Here is a 20,573-nt window from a genome sequence, read left to right on the forward strand (position 1 = left end):
AAGGACCTGGAGGTGCTGGTTGGCAGTGGCTGAACATGAGACAGCTGTGCCCAGGTGGGCCGGAGGGGCAATGGCACCTGGCTTGGATCGAAAACAGAATGGCCAGCAGGACCAGGGCAGTGATTGTCCCTCTGTGCTGGCACTGGTGAGGCCACACCTCGAGTGCTGTGTCCTTTTCTGGGCCCCTCCATTCAGGAAGGACTTTGAGGGACTGCAGTGGGTCCAGAGAAAGGAACAGAGCTGGGGAAAGGGCTGGAGCATGAGCCTGACCAGGAGTGGATGAGGGATCTGGGGGGCTCAGCTTGGAGAAAAGAAGGCTCAGGAGGGATCTTCTGGCTCTCCACAAATCACTGAGAGGAGAATGGAGCCAGGTGGGGGTTGGGCTCTGCTCCCAGGGAACAAGGAACAGGATAAGAAGAAAAAGCTTCAAGCTGTGCAAGGAGAGTTTCAGATTGGACATCAGGAAGAATTTCTTCACCGAAAGAGTTGTCAAGCATCGGGATGCTGCCCAGGGTAGTGGTGGAGTCACCAATCCCAAAAGTACCCAAGAAACAACTGCACATGGCACTCAGTGCTATGGTTTAGTTGACAAGCTGGTGTTGGTTAAAGATTGGACTTGATGATCTTGGAGGTCTTTTCCAACCTCAATGATTGTATGACTGTTCTATAAACACAGAATGTAAATGTGCCATTGAGTACACTGGCATACAGCAATTTTTATAGCATTTCCCATTTCCTTACTAATTATTCCAAATATTTTCTTAGCCCTTTTCACTGCACCAAAGCGTTGAGTTGCATTTTCAGAGAACTACTCATGTCCAAACACTTCTCTCAGCTTTAATTTTGACTAAAATCTTCTAAACTAATTTAACACCAGAAAAGCTGACCAACTTACTGTTCCTGATCAATTATTTTGTTCAGCTATGAATGTATTAAATAGAGAAGATTCCTAAACCAGATGTCTGGAAGAAAGCACCAGTTCTCCTTCTGATGAAAAATGAGAAAATTTATTTCATCTCTGTTCTATCTGCTTCTCATTTTGATTTATTGTAGTATCTCCCCTACCAGCACCTGAACACAAGGCAGGTCTTCAGCCTTGGCACCGTAAAAGAAAAGCAAACTTTCCTCCAGAGTGAACACCAGTGCAAATAACTCTTTCAGCTTTTTGCTATGTCATTCTTCATGCATGTGTATTTTACACATATATTGGCTGTGCAGCTCCTCTGGCAGAATCTCTTCTCTGGAGAAAAGGGTTTTTTTCTTCAACAATTTTATGCCTTTAGCAAGTTGTTCCTCAAAATCTTCTTAGGTCTGCCCACGGTTTTATATTTATATATGGTCTGGTTTTATATTTAACCAGTCAAGGTTATGCTCTTTTTCCAACTTCCATTTTCAGCCAGATGCTTTTTCATTTATAAAAGCCTCCTTTTGCTCTACTGTTTAATTTTGCTGCTCCTTCTTGATAGTGGTATATATTTACTCAAAGCCTCTAAAATAGCATAACAGCCCTAAGAAATATTTACAAGCACTACCACTAACTCAGTCTATAATACAGTTATATATATATACATTACTTTGAAACATGCTTTTTAATGCAATGAAAGTATAAACAAGGCATTCTATTGCTTGTACTAGAAAAATAGCATTGTTATTAATTTGGGAGGGGTTTTAACATTGACATTGAAACACTCGCAACTACCTAACAAGAGGATTAGAGACCTGAGGCATACATCACCAGGAATGGAAACTTTCACATCCAGCATATTTATTCCCTGAGACTCCATAAATGAAAAAAAGGTGCCTTCCTTCATCTTCTTTGGTGAATTATTGATTAGCTCTGCCTTAGAAGTGCCCATTTCTCTCCACTGATTGCAGGGGGAGTTTGGATAATGAGCTCTTACATTGACACCTATGTTGTAGGTATTTAAAACTGGCCAACATAAATCCTGCCAAGAGGAAACTTGGTTTGACTCTTTACTACTCACTCTGTGCTGGCAAGGAAGATGACATAGTGTGGGAGAAGTGGCATTCTGTCATTACTATTAGAAGATACTTCTGTACCTGGAGTGATGGTCTGTATCTTCTCACAGATTTAAAAAACACTGCAACCCGATTTAAGTCAGTTGGCTGCTGGGCAGCCACCTGAAAGAAAGGCCTGGTGTTGCAGAGAGCCAGAACAATGTTTCAAGAATAGATGGATTTTCAACCTGTTAGGTGGAAACATGGTAGTGATTATTTATTTTAGAATTGTAGAGCCTGGACTCCTTGATCCTCATGATTTTCAGATATATAGCCAGGGCAGAAGATTTCATTAACTGCCACTGATGTGGAATTTATATTTCCACCTGTGGCCACAGCATTTATTCTCACCATTGTGTTGGGAAGTGGCCCTTGGTCATTCCCAGCTTCTTAGCCAAGCAATGTAAAACTACAGTCAGCAGGTTCTCTGCCAGTTTTTTTCAGCTGTAACTCTAACTGGAGCTGCTTTTGGCACTGACCTTTTCCATTACTTGCAAACAAGGTCAGCATTTTTTGTGAGCCTTTTACAGTACTCTCCTACAGGTCAGTAGGCCTGTGGCTTTGCCCCCTAATGTTTGTCATGTTGGCAACAACTGTGCTCTTGGAGCCCAAGAATGGAACTCTTGCAACTGATGAAATTGAGGAATATATCTTTCTTTCATGGCCACTTTCAGATATACTTCAAAGACAACTCTCCTCAGGCTTCTACCATCAGAGACTTTGAGCACCTATGGAGAGTAATAGAAGCTGAAGGTTGCTATAGAAATTGCTGTATTAACTACTGTTCCATGGATTGCATCCTCTGTTGGATCCCCATTCTCCTCAAACTGAAAGCAGTGGCTGAACTGCAGCATTATTTATTTGTGGGGAAGGGTAAGATTCACAGGAAACCCTGGACAAGCTTGTAAATAATTTTTCTGAGATAAATGAAATATGTCATTTGTCCTTAATGATCTCTCTCTGCCAGCACAGAAAGACAGCAAAATAAAGCACTTTGCAACATATCAGTGGAAGTGAAGAAATTTTCTTGTCATCCTCAACAGAATACAACAGAACAAACACACAAAATACAACGGAACTGCTCCAGGTGCTAGCAGGTTCCAGCTGTCATTGAAAGTTTCTCATGATGTGGAAGGCTTAGGAGGCACATGTATCTGCAGGACTGGAGACATTTAATTTCTGTAAGTATCTGAATCCTTTTACCTCTGCAGTTCAACTCTCATTTTTAGTCTAGATGATTCCATGGAAACATCACCACCATTTGTGTCTTGTGCATTTGCTCATTTTCTGCTTTTCCAGCACACGCAGTCCAGAGTCTCTCAATCATACATATTTTCTCTCTCCAATATTATGTTCTCTCTTCTACACAAACCCACTATAACATTAAAGCCCAGCATCCAGTACCTGCAGTTCCTGCTCTTCTCTCACAGCATCATTCACATCAAACACTGGCAGCAAAGCAGGAGGCACAGGCACACAAAACACGTCAAGAGAGGAAAGAAGAAGACCTTAGAAGTCTATAAAATGCCTGATAGTACTGCCATTAAATAATATTGTGATATTAATTGCAACAGTTTCATGCATTTGAAGAATAAATTGGGCACAAAGTTTAGTGGAAATTCTGCTTCAGATTGGGTTTTGTGTATGCGTGACTTTGAAATATTTAACATTTATCGAACTTTTATTGCAATTACAATGGGGACACTGAGTCAGTAGTATTTGCATCTTTAACAGATCAAATCCAAATTCCTGATATGAACATTTTCCACACTATTTCAGATAATTTCAGGATTTCTGTCCCATTCCTTAAACACACTGGTATCATACAGCCTTCCCTAAAGTGGTCCATGAACTTCCAGTCATTACCATTTACTAATATCATCTGCACAAGGTCAAACCACCCCAATATTTTACCATGTGGGGCCTATTATTGCTGATCTTCTCTCCAAGCAAGCAAGCTAAACTCAGAAGTTGGATGAAGTCCAAATCTTTCCAGTTTTAAATAAACTTTTCTGTTTTGCCATGTTGTTCAATAAAATGTTCCCAAAACAATGGTTTTGTAAATTATAAACAAGTTAGGCATTTAAATAATTAAGTTTGAATGGAGGAACAGAGAATATGTGAAAGGGTCATGTCTTAAGTCAATCAACTAAGACTAATCCTTAATTTTAGTGCTCAGAGAAACTCCCAGCTTCTAAAAAAGATCAAAGTCCAGTTATGCTAAATGATCTGAAGGGTCTTTGCCCTTTACAATTTACAGTTCTGTAACTGGCAGAAGTACAAGGATAAACCAACTAAAATCTTGCACACTGCCTGCCCTTGTAGCATAATTTATTAGCAAGTTTTTCTCTCCTTATTTTCCCATCCTCCTTTTTGATCCAATTGAGAAAGCCAGGGGGTGCTTGGTGGACATGAGGCTGGAGAATACCCCTGGCTGCTCTGTTTATCCCCACAGAGCAACCAGGTACTTCCACTGGACTTTGTCCAGTGTCAAAGAAGCCATAGGTCTATTTAGACATTTTCTGAGTAATAAGCCATTAGTTTGAGTTTTTACTGTAGAAATAAGAAGATAACAACCTTACCTCTCCCAAGAACTTTTTCTCCCCATCCCATCAAACTGCTCTTAAAACCTGGGAGACTGGCAGTGCCAAGCCACAGCCAAAGCATTCAAGGCAGAAATAATGGCAGTGGAGATTAGATGACATTAGTATTTTATGAACTACAACAGGAGTTTGTGATGTAGCATTTCTTAAGCACATCTTGTGATTGTATCATCAATGGAATCAGAACCTTTTCTGTTTGCAAATAAAGAAAATTTACCCCAGTGGAACAATCTACATAAATTCTTATGTACAACAGAAGAACCACATAAAGGACCTAAATTGGCCTTACACAACCTAAGGTGCTGTGCTGGCAGTTTGCACAGAGCATCACTGCAGGGCAAATTTCAGCAGTGGTATGTATTTGCCTATCTTGCATCTAAGGATCTGGGCAAAGCATCCTGCACACAAATATGTACCTCAGGAAAGAGAAGAGGGAGAGAAGCACTAGTTCCTCTTAATGCATGTAGCAGTCATTTGGGAAAACCCCCAAGGACTCTGCTCTGAAAATTATTGGGCAAACGTGTCTGAGAATGTGCATTTCAAGAGTGACATTAGAAGTGAAACTGTATCCATCAAAAGGAACTGGTTTCCTATTTTTATTTTTCTTGCCTTTCATTTTTCACATGTGTAAGCTAGATAATGAAAAGATATTCCAGACCATTTTAGGTATTGCTAGGATGAAGTAAGATTGTTATCTGTTTGAAAGATGATAATTTTTTATTGTCTGCTGGAATAAACAGGTAGCAACTTTTTTGCTTTCCCCTCACGTCCACCTGCCATAAAAATCTTAACATTCTCCAAAGAGCATTCCCCATCCTCCAAATGGAATTCAGCTGGGATTGGTGACTATAGCTATGCTTTTCCTTGAAAAGTTAGAGTGTGCAAATTTTAAGTTATTTTCATGTGGTTTCATATTTTTGTTCTGCTTTGCACCTGTGGAGCGCAAACTAAAAACAACAGCCTCATCTCATCATAAATTTCTTAATTCTCTTCGCCACCCTCTAACCAGTCTTTTTAACCAACAAATCTTTCAGAATGTAGACTAAACTCAGCAAACCAGCCCACTGATACTGGGTCTTACAAATAAATCTCTGTTACAGTCAACAGGCAACTGAAACAATTTCATTTTGTGAGATGTAAAAACTCTTCATTCTGGAATATCAAGAACCATTATGTAAGCTAAAGTCACACTCATTTCACAGCACCAACATTCCTGATGAAGTTTCTTGTACACAAAACATGACTGCTAATTTTCATGAAAAATCCAACCACCACTGTAATGTATTAGTAAAGAAACACCCTCTTCTCTGAGGAATGACAACTCACCTCATCCCTCAAACTACTCTCATGTGAATTTCTCAAACTGTTTTCAGAGCTGAATTGTACTTTCGAGCTCTAAAATTTACATAGACTCATTTTTCAGGGAAAATGTATTTGTGGATTAATGAGCCCAAGGCTGGCTGCATCAGGCTTTGAGTGAAATGGATATGCCATGTGCAATCTAATATTTCTCATACCAGAACGAGGCCACTGGATTTAACCACACTTGAATCATGCAGCATTATGGAGAAAACAGCTTTTGTCAAATCAGCAGTTTTTAACTGATCTCAAAAGATTGGGGTTTTTGCAGTTAATATAATAGCTGATACAAGAACAAAGATGAAACTTATTAAAAATAGAAACCTGTGTAAATATTTCTAAAACCCAAATTTAAATTGGGCAGATTGCCTGAAGTTCTCATTGACTGCAATGGGAAAGACAAATGATTTTCTTGGAAATGGGCCATTTATTAAGTGGCCCAATTCTAGGATTCTCTTTGGACTTCTGAAAGTGTCTTACGTCCTTTCACAGTCCAAGGTCAGAGTTCTGATCAGCTCCTAACACAGTTAATAAAATCTCACCCAGTGAGTCTTACATCAAACCTAAAAACCACATCAGTGTTCCAGAGAATCGCTTGAGCACAGCCCAGCAAACAGACAGGGATCTGCAACATGAAAAGCCATGAAGGTTTTCCAGCCCTCAATTCAAGGCATGGTCCTCATGAGCTGTTGTGTGGCTACACAGCAGCCCTTCCCTTCCCTTCCCTTCCCTTCCCTTCCCTTCCCTTCCCTTCCCTTCCCTTCCCTTCCCTTCCCTTCCCTTCCCTTCCCCCTTCCCTTCCCTTCCCTTCCCTTCCCTTCCCTTCCCTTCCCATATTCAACATTACAAAATGCTCCTCAGCCCAAGTCTTAGGCTTCCAGCTGACCATCATGCAGTAGAGATTGCCTGGAAACAGTGTGACACAGCAATGAGCTACAGAGCTGTCCCTTAGCAAGCGCAAAATTAATAAATATTATAGTTGGCAGGATTTTTAGTTAATTCTCACTGGCCTCAGTTCTGCCTCAGGACTGGCACAGATCTTTGCACCTGCATCCAGTCAACTTACAACAGTGCAGATCTGGCACAGCACAGTTTTGCTAAGCATTGCTAAATAACACAACATGCATTTATTTGAATCCATTTGTCATTACACAAACAGCCACCTTTTGGAACAGCCCTTGCAGCATGACTCTGCTATCTCACAGATTTTCTCAGGACAAAAAAGTAAAAATAATACATCCTCTGCAGCTTTTGCACAGGGATCTGCTTTGGCATGGCACTTCCTTCCCCTGTCCCTGCGAAATGGCAGAAAAGTTTGGAGAGAGAACATTTCATTCTCTGCCATAAAAACAAAGCAACACAGAAATAAAGGAGCAGTAAAGGGAGAAGCCTGCTCTCTTCCCACCTAGAGCACACTGTGATGAGGAGCAGTTGGCTGCAGCACAGCCTCCCAAATGTGGGACAGCTTTCCCAGCACAAATGTGTAACCCTAAAGAGACTTCTACAAGGAGCAAGCCATGGTGGTTTTATTATTATTTATTTTCTATTTTACTAAGATGCTTTGCTCTTTTTGAGTTCACATGGTGACATCTGGAAAAAAAATAAAACCACCTTAGAAACAACCACTGGGTTTATATTTCCTTTTCTTTTCAAAGACACTAATGTAAAGAACAGCATCCCTCTGGCCTGCAGGCACCTCTCCAGCCAGCAATTACAATTGAAAAGAATTACAGCTGCAATCTAGCTGAAGAAATTGTCTTATCTGCTCCATGAATGCACCCTTGGGAGAATTCTTAAATGTTATTTTATATCCCAGGAGAAGAGTAACATAGAGACAATGATGAAAAAGGCATCTGTTTCAGATGTGTGTACTTCTAACCACGAACATGGGCCGTGTGATCTACGCCTATGGATAGTATGACTGCGTTACTAATTAAAATTTTATCATAGGTTGCTCCATATCTTATTCACTGTGTGCAAGCTCAAATGAGACCCAAACACAGTCAGTCCAGAACATCCAGAATAGGTGTTTAAAAATGGTGGAAGGATAGGCCATAAAATTTCTCCCATTTATGAAGAAAGAAGAAAGTCTTTAAATTTATTTGAGTGCTGCCAGCTATGTCTTCCTGTATGGAAGTAGCACAGGTAGTATTTCACCAATATGGACTCTCCCAATGACAAGTAAGACAGGAGATACATTCTGAAAATAAGTTTCAAAGAAATCGATCTTTAAAATCTTCAAGAGAATTTTTCACTAACCACTCTCTTTGCAAAATACATCTCTATTTTTGTAAAGTAAGGTAATACCGAGCCAGTCTGGAAGGAATGAAAATTTTCAGGCTTCTCTCTGGAGTGCCACAGGTTCAACAAAATCTTCTGATAGCGTCATCTTCCAGCATCTCTTCCCTGTTGCTTGGTTCTTGCTCCTTGTGCTTGTACATAAGCATAAGGTACCCGAGACCTCCTTGTCCTTAAAGAAATTACCCCAATCATGATTCAGCCACACCTGAATTATCAACTTGAAATCATTTCAAAATTAGCATTCTTGACTTAGTCCACCCAACGTTAATAAATCTTAAGGAAGATTTAGCTGGCTTAATCTCAAAGTCAGAAAGAAAACTAACAGAAACAGTTTCAATACATGTTTTCTCTGACAGGTTCTAAAAAACCAGAATGAGGTCCCAAGGTATTTGCTCATATTCAGTTAAGTCAGTGGTTAGCCAGCCAAAACACAATAAAGCAAAGTGGCATTTTCTGTTTAATTTGTCGTAGACTTGGGCATAAAGATGGAAGTAATTTGTTCTTCAAACAACCCCACCGATGTAAGCAGTGAGACCGGTTTTACACACATCATCTTCCAAAACACAAGGTTCTAAATCATGTCTCATCCCAGCCCCCAAAAGGCTTGGAGAAACAAGAGCACTCTCATTACAGACCCACCTCCAATCCCACATGTCTGCTCAGTGGTGCTAATGATCTTCAAAGGCGTGGATGGTGAATAAGTCTAGACATGCCAGGAAAGCAGTCCTGGGAAGCTGAGTGCTAAGAGCTGGCAAGAAATTATTAACTGAATAAACTGTTTTGAGGTGCACTGAGCACCTGCATCACTCTTGTCTTCAGTTGATGATATTAGTGTTCACACTTCTTCAAAATCAGTTGTGTCCATACAAAGAAATGCAATGAATTATCATTATTATATCTACACTTAAAATAGTCCATTTTCAATGGTTTTGAGAGACAGTCAAATTACACACTTTTACAAACAATACAGTAATTCAAGACTGAGAAGGTTTATTGCAAACCAGGCCTGGCCTAGGGCCTCTCAGAAGATACTGGCCCCCCTGTCACTCACCCAAGGCACAGGCTGAGAAGAAAACAGACCTGTGTCTGCTCTGTGGCATGAAAAACAGAGCAGAGATGGCCTCACTGGCATCAGCCCCTGCTGAGCCCTGTTGTGGAGACTGAACCCCAAAAGCTGTATGCGTTTGATGCTGTGCCCAAGCTAATTAATGAGCCTCTGTGCAGAGCTTATTTATTAGTCTACTTTCAGTCCTGTGCCGAGTCAGCTTTTTAGTTCACTTCCATACGTGGCATCTGCTGTTGTGGGCACCTCTTCCAGTACATCTAACTCCTGACACATGTCTGTGATACCCCACAGGAACTGGTGCAAAAGCAATGGAATGCTCTTTTTGAAGATAAATTATACAGGGCTTTTACATTTACTATTTACTAAACAAATGCTATATATACAAGGAGCAGAGCTCTGTACCTGTGATGAATGAGAAGTATTTTCTAAAAACTATGCCTCCTTATTTTACAACAGAAAATATAATTCCCTGTTGCTTTCTGCTACTGTTCTTGCTTTAATGTACATTCTCTGCCTGAGTTTTCACTTAAATATTTTTGGGAAAATGATGACATGAATTCAACTTGATATTAACACTGCCATTTTTGTTACAAATAACCAAAGACTGCTGGTTTGAGCCACTGGGCTACAATTCAGAATATACCAGACTATTTTCAAACTCCACAACATATTTCTTGTATGACCAAGAAGAAGCCACAATTTCTTTGTGCCTGTCTTTCCATCCATAAAATAATGAAATAACATTCCCTTGTCCTCTCTGTGTTGCCTTTTTTTTTGAGGGATGATACAGCACCTATTTTAACAGGTCTCAGGTACTGTAAGTAGAGTTTCTCTAGTGGGTAAGAGCCACACAAACACAAATAAAATTCTTCCCAGTGGCCTTTAGTAGGTATTTTTTCAGTATGGTATTGTGAAAAAAATATAAAGCCAGCCAGTGCATTAGGTTTTCTTAAAGTAAATTGAGAACCCCAGAACTCACTCATTAAAATGACATGCTGCTATTTTTGAATAACCATCCAAAATTATATTATTAAAAAACTCTGCATTGCAAATACTTGTCAGCACCGAATTCATTGTCCAGCTCCACAAAGACAGCAGATAAGACACAGCAGATAAGAAAACTGAAACTGTGGATAGAATATTGATTTTGAAACACAGGAAGAAACAAGACAAAATGCAATATAGTATCTTAGCAAGAAAGCAGACACACAGGTATCTCTACATCTTCCAACAAAAGAGAGTGAAAGTTTGTTTGTATGGATTCATTTAGTCTTCCCAATATCCTGTTCAGAAGTGTTTCCTAAGGACTACATGTTACCACACCTAACCTCTCATACTGGGTATATGACAGACAGTCCTTGAGGTGACATCCATTTGTGGACATACAAAGAAATCCAATTTTTTTATTATTATTATTATTATTATTATCATTATCATTATCATTATCATTATCATTATCATTATCATTATCATTATCATTATCATTATTATATCTACACTTAAAATATTGTTTTGGCCAATGGTTTTGAAAGACAAACAGTCAAATTACACACTTCTACAAACAATACAAATACATGAAACCACTTCAATTTAAAGTGACAACTTACAGGGATGTGGCTGCTGCTTTTAACTTACTTAGGATTTGTACCAAATCGTTGAAGCCCAACTGTCTTGCTTTTCTCTCATACAGAAATATTTTAAAAATAACAAAACCCAGCTATGTCGCCAGCTAAAACAGTCTTCAGACTGAACTAGTTCAAATGATATGATACTTCCACTTAACTTAGCTCTCATTCTATTTTTATCTAAACCACTTCATACAATATTCAAAACATGAAAATATGATCAAATTAGAAAGTTAAGAGTACCATGTGGGAAGCCTGAAAACATGGGTTACATTACCAGGTGAAGTTTATTTCTGTCTCCTTTCCTATTCAGTCATTTTGGCTGTGTTTTGGGGCGCTACATTTTTCAAAAGATACAGTCACTAACCAAGAGACATGGAGGATAAGAAGCAGTAAGGGCAAGTGAGTACAAGAATGATAATTAGTGTCACTATTATCAAATTAATTAAGTATAGAGTTGGGCAGAGGGATCTAATCAGAATATATGGCTCCAGCAGATTTAAGCCAGCTGCAATGTTAGACTGATCTTATGAATTTGTCTGGATCTTTTGTTTTGAAACATTTGCCTTTTGAGTGGACTTGTGTTGTAGAATAAAGTAACACAAAGCTGTAAACTCATCAGGATCTCTTTCCTTTTGTGTTCTTTGCTCAACACAATCATACTAACCCAGGGCCCATCTTAGACTTGTAAGTATAGAAATCCTGGCTCTTGTCTTTACTCCTCTCAGCCTCTCTCACTTCTCACCCCTGTAAACAGAGTTCTGCTGGCCAGGGTGAACTTGAATCCAAAATTTTTCCCATTGCTTCTTTATTTGGTCAGCATGTCTGCAGTTCTATTCATGTCTTCTTAAGCTTTGCCTTTGTCTGCCCACCCCACTTCTCCACACCAAGCAGCACATCAGCTCCATTCTGCTTTTTGTCAACAACCAAAAGCAGCAGGTAAAGCTTTTTATCCCTAAGCTTCCCGTTAAGAGCAGGTCAGGAAAAAAGGATGCTTTCTGTAGCTGACCTTGCAAAGTCTGGAGACAAAACCCAAAGACAGAGGTGAGTATGAAGGACAGAACTGGAGGATGTTTGTAGGGGAAACAGAAGGGTTTAGGGGAAAAGCCTTCCTGACCCACGGAGAGAGAGTGGAGTATGGTGGAGGATGTGCAGGTTAGAAGAGTGACTCCACAACAGGGGGAAGGGCACAGCTGAGGAAGGCACTTGGATAGAATTAATATCCCAAAGTCTTGTGGCCATGCACATGTCATATAATGCCACAGGAAAAGGGCCAATTCAGACTCTGAAAAGCAGCATGATTCAGGTCAGCAGATGTAAGAGATGAGCCCAGCTGCAGCACCCCAGGAACACCTCTCAAATTATCTCAAAACATTATCGGTATGTCTCTGACACACATGAAGGAGCTGCAGAAATCGGAAACTTCAAAGAAAAGAACAAGGACTCAGTGTCTTTTTAGAAAAATAGATTATTGTTTTCTAACATTCAACTCATGATTTTTAATCTCTGAGTCTGGCAATACCAAGAATTGCCAGCATTTGTAATACCAAGAACTGCAATTTGTAATACCAAGAATTGCAATACCCTTTAAACTTAGTATCAAGTACCTACTACCTAGTATTTCCCCAGCCTTGTAGCTTCTGCTTTCCTTCTTCTATACTGCTCTTTGCTCATTGCATCAATATTGGCCTTTTGAAGCCCAGCTGGGGAGTTCTGATCCTCTGCTGTGTCCCTGAAAGTGATCACTCACTTACAGGAAGAGGTCAAGCATTTTTGTCCCTGAAGAAATTACAGCCAATGGGGGAGAAGAGAGAATTTCCCTCATTATCCAACTAAATCAAACTGAAAACCTCAGAGTTGGACTGTCCCATTATCATACAATTTTAAGAAGCACCAGACCTGAAATGAGGCTGCTATGAGAAGGATAGACAAGAAGCTACAAGCAGAAGCAAACAGGCCTTTCAGCTGGCAGTGGGAAGCACAGAAAGAGTGACACTCACAATCCAGAGCCTGCTGAAATCAGAGGCTGTCCAAGCACTGTCAGCTTTGGACTCAGCACACCCAGACATTTTTGCCAAAGTGAATAATGCTGCACTGTTTTACAAAATCATGAAAAACAAGCAGACATTGCAGATTGTGAGAGATGAAGAAAAGATAATGGCAATTAACCACACAGAAGAGATCAGCTTCTGTGGACAAAACAGAAACTGGATTGGCAGCAGTTTGCTCAGAAATGTGCTACAGATGTACTTCAGCATCAGGCTACTGAGATTCTGTCACCAATGGCTTTTTGGAAATAAAACAAATCAATAACCAAGAAATTACACTTCACATCAGGTTTAGGGGAACTCCTCTCCCTGTGTGGAGGAGGAATACACAATCATCTCATGCTGGTTTGGGATTTCTAAACACAGAATGAAATGCCACTCATATCAGAATGCTCACAGCATGGAATTACTGTTTAGTGTCATTTCAGAGCACATGACAACGGTATTAACAAGACAGCCATTACAACTGGCTAAGCTCCATTTGAAGTCTTTCTTTTTAACTGCCGAACAGTGGCATGTTATTTCATATTAATTAGCAGCATTAAGCAAATGACAGTGCATGGAACAGGTTCAGGGTAGGTGGGGGTCTGAAAATAAACAGCTCTGTATGCAACCAGCAATCATTACTTACACAAGATCGGCCCCCAACCATAATAACATACCAAATTTTCAGGAAAAAAAAGTGGAGATGTAATTGTCACTTATGGATAAATGTGTTTTGGTTTTAAAAGAGTGTGAATGACTGCAAGGGATTATGTAAAACCACGTTGCAGCTGTAATATTTAAAAAGCTCTAGCTGCAATGTTCTAGATTATAAACTACATGTGATTTCATTTTTATCATTCTGAATGGATTATGATTGAAATGAGTATGTAAAGTAATTGCCCATGTAGGCAATGCACCACCCTCCTCCGCCCCTGAGGCTCTTGTAAACAAAACAAGGTAACTCAAGGGAATATTCAGGGAATAATGTTAGTAAATGAAAAATACACCCTTTTGTCAGTGTCTGTAATTTTTCTGTATTCTTTTGCAGCCAGTATCTGCAGAATCTTTCATTACAAGAACAGTCAGTGTCTGCAGCTATGGGTTGTGGAAACTAATTATTATGTTTCTCCAATAAAAACTTTTGTTCTAAAGAAAGTCATTCAATTGCCACCTATTTTGTACCCATTTACTCTCATCATCATTTTTAGAAAAATCCACCATGCCCAGTGAATGCACATATATATTCATGAAATCCACCTGCTCTCTTTACTCCACAATAGGACTGATTTGGCATATGGTTTCTGTTGTATTCAAAGGTGTCACCATGCTTCATACATTTCATGATAAACACCTTCAAAAAGCCTGACTTTCTGTTTGCTTTGTTTGAGGAGGAAGAGGGGAGAGGGCTCAGTGCTCAGAGGAGAGCCAGGCACCAGGCTGATTGACAGTGTAATAAAATATCCCAATCTTTCTCTGCAATCTCACACAACATAATGTAAGTTGGCATTGCTTCAGTGAAATGAAAGCTGTGACTCTTGACACAGCAGTCACTGCTGCAGCGTGCAGACAGAGTGCCCTGGGTCTGCCAGGTCGAGGCCTCACCAGGTTTGCTAAAATAGGCTTTATATAGGTACAAATATTATTATTGTAATACAAATATTTACTAACAACATCAGAGGGAAAAACCAGAGGGCACAGAGAGAATGCTCAGCCATTAGGCTACAGCCTGATTACTCATCTTAGCACCACTGGTGAGTGTGACCAGGCAAGGCAGAGGGGTCTGGTACCTCTGGGGTCAGAAAGCATCTCTGAGGTGTTTGTGGTCATGACTCCCACAGGGGAGGAGTGGGTTTCGACAGAAGTAACCTGTAAAAAGGTGGCAGCAAGCTCTTCATCAGGAGCTCAGGCTGCCCTCCTGAGTGATTGCCCCTGTTCTTGAGCCCCTTCTGTTCAGTGCCTTTGCCCACAGCCCAACTCAAACCCTGCCAGGAGTTCACAGCTGTATTCCAGCTTCTCCATCTTCTCCACATCAGCAAAGCCAAGGAGGGGCACTTGGTGGGTGAAGGTACCATGATTTTCCTCTGCTGTCAGAGAGCAAATGGGGCATCTAGAATGTGAGAGATGGGAGTCAAAAAGGAAGCACAAATGGGAGTTTTTTCATGGGCATTTTGTTAACAGATGGTCTACAATTTAAACAGGACCTGAAAAGCTCTGGCCAAGCTGATGCAGCACCCAATTTCCTTGGTAAAGGAATAGATGTATTAAGGTCCTTCAACATTCTTAATAGGGAAAGAATAACCTTTTCCCACTTGCCTTTTTCTGTATCAATCATGGGAGTCCTACACATGACTAAAGTACTGGCAGCTTCATTAGATACCAGTATTGCCCACACACACTGCAGACCAAGAAGCTATTCCAGTCTCCAGAAGGTTTTCTCATTTGTCTACAAGTTACTGATCTGTAAGGCTAAGCAGAACATACATGAATTATATGTTCATTTCTGGTAAAGCAAACAACAAAAATGTAAAATTAATTCAATAGCTATAAGACATATTTTGAAGTAAAGTGGTTGTTGTATCCATTTGTTACCTGCTGTAACATGGGTTTGTTTCCACAGCTCGTGGTTGTTTTGATGCCACAGTCGAACATATCAATTTGATCCTATCTCAATCTATGCCATCCCACATGTGTATAGTGATTAATAAAAGGAGCCTTGAGATGGAACAAGTATGAACGTGCTAGCAAAGCACATGGAATGATTTATGGCTACATGAGAAAATTATGATTTACATTATATAAGAGATATTTTCTCAGACTCGGGAAGGGAAGGGCAACTAAGATTTTCCTGGTACTTTTCATTTTCTAATTTCTAAGACTCTTCTTTTTAGAGCTTGTCCACTTTTACAACTATATCAGTTAGTTTAACTGACAATCATAACTCTCCCCATGAGACTTCCTGCTAGATAAAATACAACCCAAACCATGGAAAACAGGAATTACTGTTTTCTACCAGTGCTAAAAATAGCAAAACTAAGGTCAGCTATAGACACCAACATAATGCATACAAGCTGGCTATCAAAAGTCATGTCAAGGACATCTGCCCAAATTACATTTAAATCATACCAACTCTGGCAGATTTTCAAAAAACTCCTTCCAAGAACCTAAAATATCCCATTAATGTAATTAATGTGATAGGCTTTTTTTTTTTTTTTTTTTTTTAAATAGTGGCTTCAAAGAGGTGGCATGGATTCTGTGGGGAAAATTCCTGCACAAGAGCAGACAGGTCAGAACCCAGACTGACAGCCATCCTTCCATGGAATTCAAGGATGTTTTGAACCAGCCACTAAATCTCTCCAGGCTTCAGCTGTCTCTCAATTGAAGGTGCACACAAGAAATTCCCACCATACACGTTAGGATTGTGTAGGAATCAGACTTGTAGAAAACATCTTTGAGAACAACTTTGGCTGAACATCAGGCCACGTTTTCACAAGTTCCTGAACAAAAAGTGGAAAACAACGCACATTTTTAGGTCATTTGTATTAATAGCAGTTTAATCTGGTACTAGCAAGACTTAGAATGCTTTTATTTGTTTCTTCCCCATATACTTTTTGCTGCAGCAATGTCCATCCAAATCCCAAATAAAAGCACAGTTCCACTTCGTTTTGGCTTTACTGCCACAGACAATGGTCTTGATGTCAAGTGCTTTATGCTGCAAGACAAACACTTCTGCTCTGACACTGCACACCATGGAGAAGCAGTGGTGTAAGGCAGCCCAAGGAGGCAGAGGCACTGATCCAGTGCTCTGTAAAATTAAGAGTGCAATGGAGTGAGAAATCTCCTGGTTGGGAAATTGTCATGTGAGTTGCTTGGGTAAAACAACCCGTTATATATCCTACAGCACAAAGCGGAAGCCACCCCTTTTTTGTGTAAAATTATCCCTTTTCATGATTGTTAAAACTGACTTCTAAGAGTTCCCTATCATTGAATTATTTTCCCTAGCAATAGGCTTAATTTTTGTCTATAATGTTCCCTGCTGTGCTCGGTTTGGATGCTGCATGAGTGCTGATTTATCTCTTAATAAGTCTCTATATCAGTGTTTCTCATCAATAATTTTCAATGCTAGGGGCTGCCACAGGAGACAATGGGAGTGAGGTGAGGGAGAATGTGAAGCGTGTCCACTTTAGTCAGAATTCAAATTAAAGAAAATCTTGTTCTCTTACATCCTCACATACCTTCATCCTTCAAACTGCAACCACTTTCCAAATCTACACCAGTAAATAACCAGATTGTATACTCTGATTAAAAAAAAATAAAATAGAAAAAAAAAGAAGAATGAAAGTAAAGGGGAGGCAGAAAACACATTCCCTTCACTCACTCCTGTGGAAAGCCTGAGCAGGCTCCTCTCTGCTGAAGCTGCTGCTGAGGGGCAGTAACACATCTGTCTACTTTCCACACTTTTGCAGCCCCCCACACCGCAGTATCCAAGTATCTGCCATGGTCACAGCGTGCCTGTGATGCAGGAACATCCTGCTCACTCCATTTTCCAGACAGAAGCAAAAGAGGAAGTGATTTGTTCAAAGTCACATGGGAAATCTGTGAGAAATGAGGAATTAAACCCAAAGCTCTTCAATCTTACTTCATCTCTGACTGCACTCATGTACAGCACAGAGCTAAGGCCACATGGGTTAACAGCACATTGCCTTACACCACCTCTGGTTTTAATGAAAAGTGTTTTAGCAATGTTATTTCCTATGAGCTTTAATAAAATTACACTGGACTTACCTGGTTCCCTAATAATCTAATAAGAGGAATATTATTAATTACCAATGCCATGAATTTTATGTCGCTTACAAGAGTAAACTGAGCACTGAAAATGATGTGGAGTTTCAGCTACATCAAAATGACAAACTTCAACTTTGATTTGCCTTTGAACCAAAGAAGAAAAACAAGTCTAAATGTAACTGAGATGTGAGTTTAAACATCCTTGGAATGCCACTAACACATGCCAGCATTTCTGCTTCGGCTGCAACAACTCTGTTAGGGAAGATGCCTGCCTTCTGTTGCCAACAACGTTGTCTGAATACTAAAAATGCAGAACTAGAAGATGGCCTGATACAGCCCATTCTTGTGACATTCACATTTCATCCAGATAATACTGCTCCTTCCATTGATGTGGGAGCTTCTAACAGAGATGGCAAGGAAAGGTACATAATATCAGCTGCAGAGGTGAGTCAGATAACTGCCATTTCAGTCCTACAAAGGACTGCCTTGAACATGAATGTCGAAGCACAAAAGCAGCACATCACAGGCTCCACTTCCATACACTGGGTGAAGCTGGGCTACAAGGCCAGCAACAGCATCACTCAAATTGATTGTGAAACTGAAATCTCAAAGACTTGCTCAGTTTGTTTTAAAGGCCTCCTTTATCTTCCACATACTTTCTGTTGAGAATGTATAGGAAATTTTAGAGCTAAGTTGGAGACAAAGGCATAGATCATAGGAATTGCAGGAATTTACAACTGCAAATATAAATCTGGTTGTCCTGATTCTCATCAGCTGAAACTCAGACAGAGGAGTGGGTCTGACCCTTACACTGGCAGATTTCCAGTAGCCTCACAGTGTCTGGTATTTCTGGGTCTGCCAACTGACTCCATCCCTAGTGTTCCCAGTTCCCTAGTGTTCCAGGGATCCTACAGGGATACCTCACCAGGGATACCTCCCTCTAGAAAGAGGGAATGATAAACCAATAAATACAAAAGTTTCTCTCCAATTCAACCATGGAAATAGAACCCAACAACAACAGGCTGAGGCAGCTACTCCTGAATGCCTCATACCCACAGACAAGGGCTTGTGCAAGAAAATATTTCTTCTTGGAGCCAATACCATCAGTGGAAGTAAGGACTCTTGGAAAAAAATCTCTTCAATAGAAGTTTCACTCATTGGCATAGTAAATTAAATTATTGTATTTAAAAGTATTAAAAACATGCCCATATTTTAGGGTGTGCTTGTGTGCATGTGCAAAGTCTTGCTGTGCTTTTTTAGCATAGAGTTCTCCATATTTAAAGTTTCATTAAGTTTTCCTGCAGTTCTTAAAATGTTTGCTCAGAGCTGCTCTGCGTCTGGTTGGACTGCCCTGAGTCAGCCACCTTGAAAAGTTTCACAGCCATAAATTCAACACAGCTCTGATGACAGCCAAGGCAGTTTGGAATTCTGCCCAGCCTCCTGCCCATCTCCAGCAGCATGGCAGGGAAATTCTGGGATTGCCAGGATCCTCCCTCCTCAAGGGCTGCTCCAGCATCTCCAGAGCAGGTGAGCGACTCCCCCTGAGAGCAGCAGCAGAGAAGATGGAACACAACCAGAGAGAACCTGACCTACAAAAAGTAACCAGATCCAGTGATGATTCAAGCTTGTCCTCAAGAACCAAGGAGCATAGATCATCATTTGATAATCTAAAATATATCACAGCAACTTCTTAGAATTTTCAGTAAAACAAGCTCAATAAAACTATCTGAAAAAATTGTTCAAATATTTAAGGGCAACCATAAATTTTAATGCCCATAGAAGAAAGACATTTCCCAAGTTTTATCTGCCCATGGTCTTCTACTTGGTTGAGAATATTTTAATATCGATCTACACATAAAAATATGCTCTACACTGAAATCAAAATCAAAGTAAACACTCGGTGTATAATATGCTCTCACTAAACTTTTGAAAAGCTTTGATAAAAGCAGGTATATCAGGTTATTTAAAAAAAAAATTATAGTCTTTGAAAAACAAGGAACCAATATCCCTATAGTACAAGCTAATATTAACCATAGGGGCATCACAGTTAATAAAGAGAAGTTATTATTCATTGATATTGATTAAATACAAAATGTATCTATTACAGCTCTATTAGGCAGGCTGTGACCACCATAAACACACTGTTATCTGCTAAATATAAACCTTATTAGAAGAGTTTCCTACAAACAGTCCTAGGGGTAAATTTAATTTTCCTTCAATTATCTTAGGCATGAAGTTGAGAGTTCAGAGAGGTTTTCAACAGAAAACACTGCTTTAAATTCTCCAGCAGTTCCACACAGATATTCATTTTGAAACTGCTATTTTTACTGTCCTTATCTTTAAATAAGTTTATCTTTTTATGACTAAGAGACTTTTCATGAGGTTTTTGTTGACTTAGAGCTCTATTTCTTAGGGTATTTTTTAAAGTAAAAGTGGTTTTCAGGAGTTTATTGTCCTATATTTAGGAAAACTGTATTTGTAGTAGTACATTTACATACTACTACTACTACTACTACTACTACTAGCACAACTGTTTTACACACACCTTCCCAACTGCGATGCAGTTAAGCACAACAATAAGTGCTAAAAATTACATTAAGAAATAAGGGATGTGTCTGGGTATGTATGCTTTTGAAAAGGTGTGTTGTTTGTTTCTCCATTTTTCAAGTGTGATTACTTGATGTCAAAGGCAAGTCAAAGAAGCATCCAGAGCTCCCCCAACCAGCCAGCTCTCCACTCTTCAGAGTGTACAAAAATGAGCTTTGCAGCTCCCACCATGGGGATG

This window comes from Geospiza fortis, unplaced genomic scaffold (assembly GCF_000277835.1).
Source record: "Geospiza fortis unplaced genomic scaffold, GeoFor_1.0 scaffold97, whole genome shotgun sequence".
NCBI lineage: Eukaryota > Metazoa > Chordata > Aves > Passeriformes > Thraupidae > Geospiza > Geospiza fortis.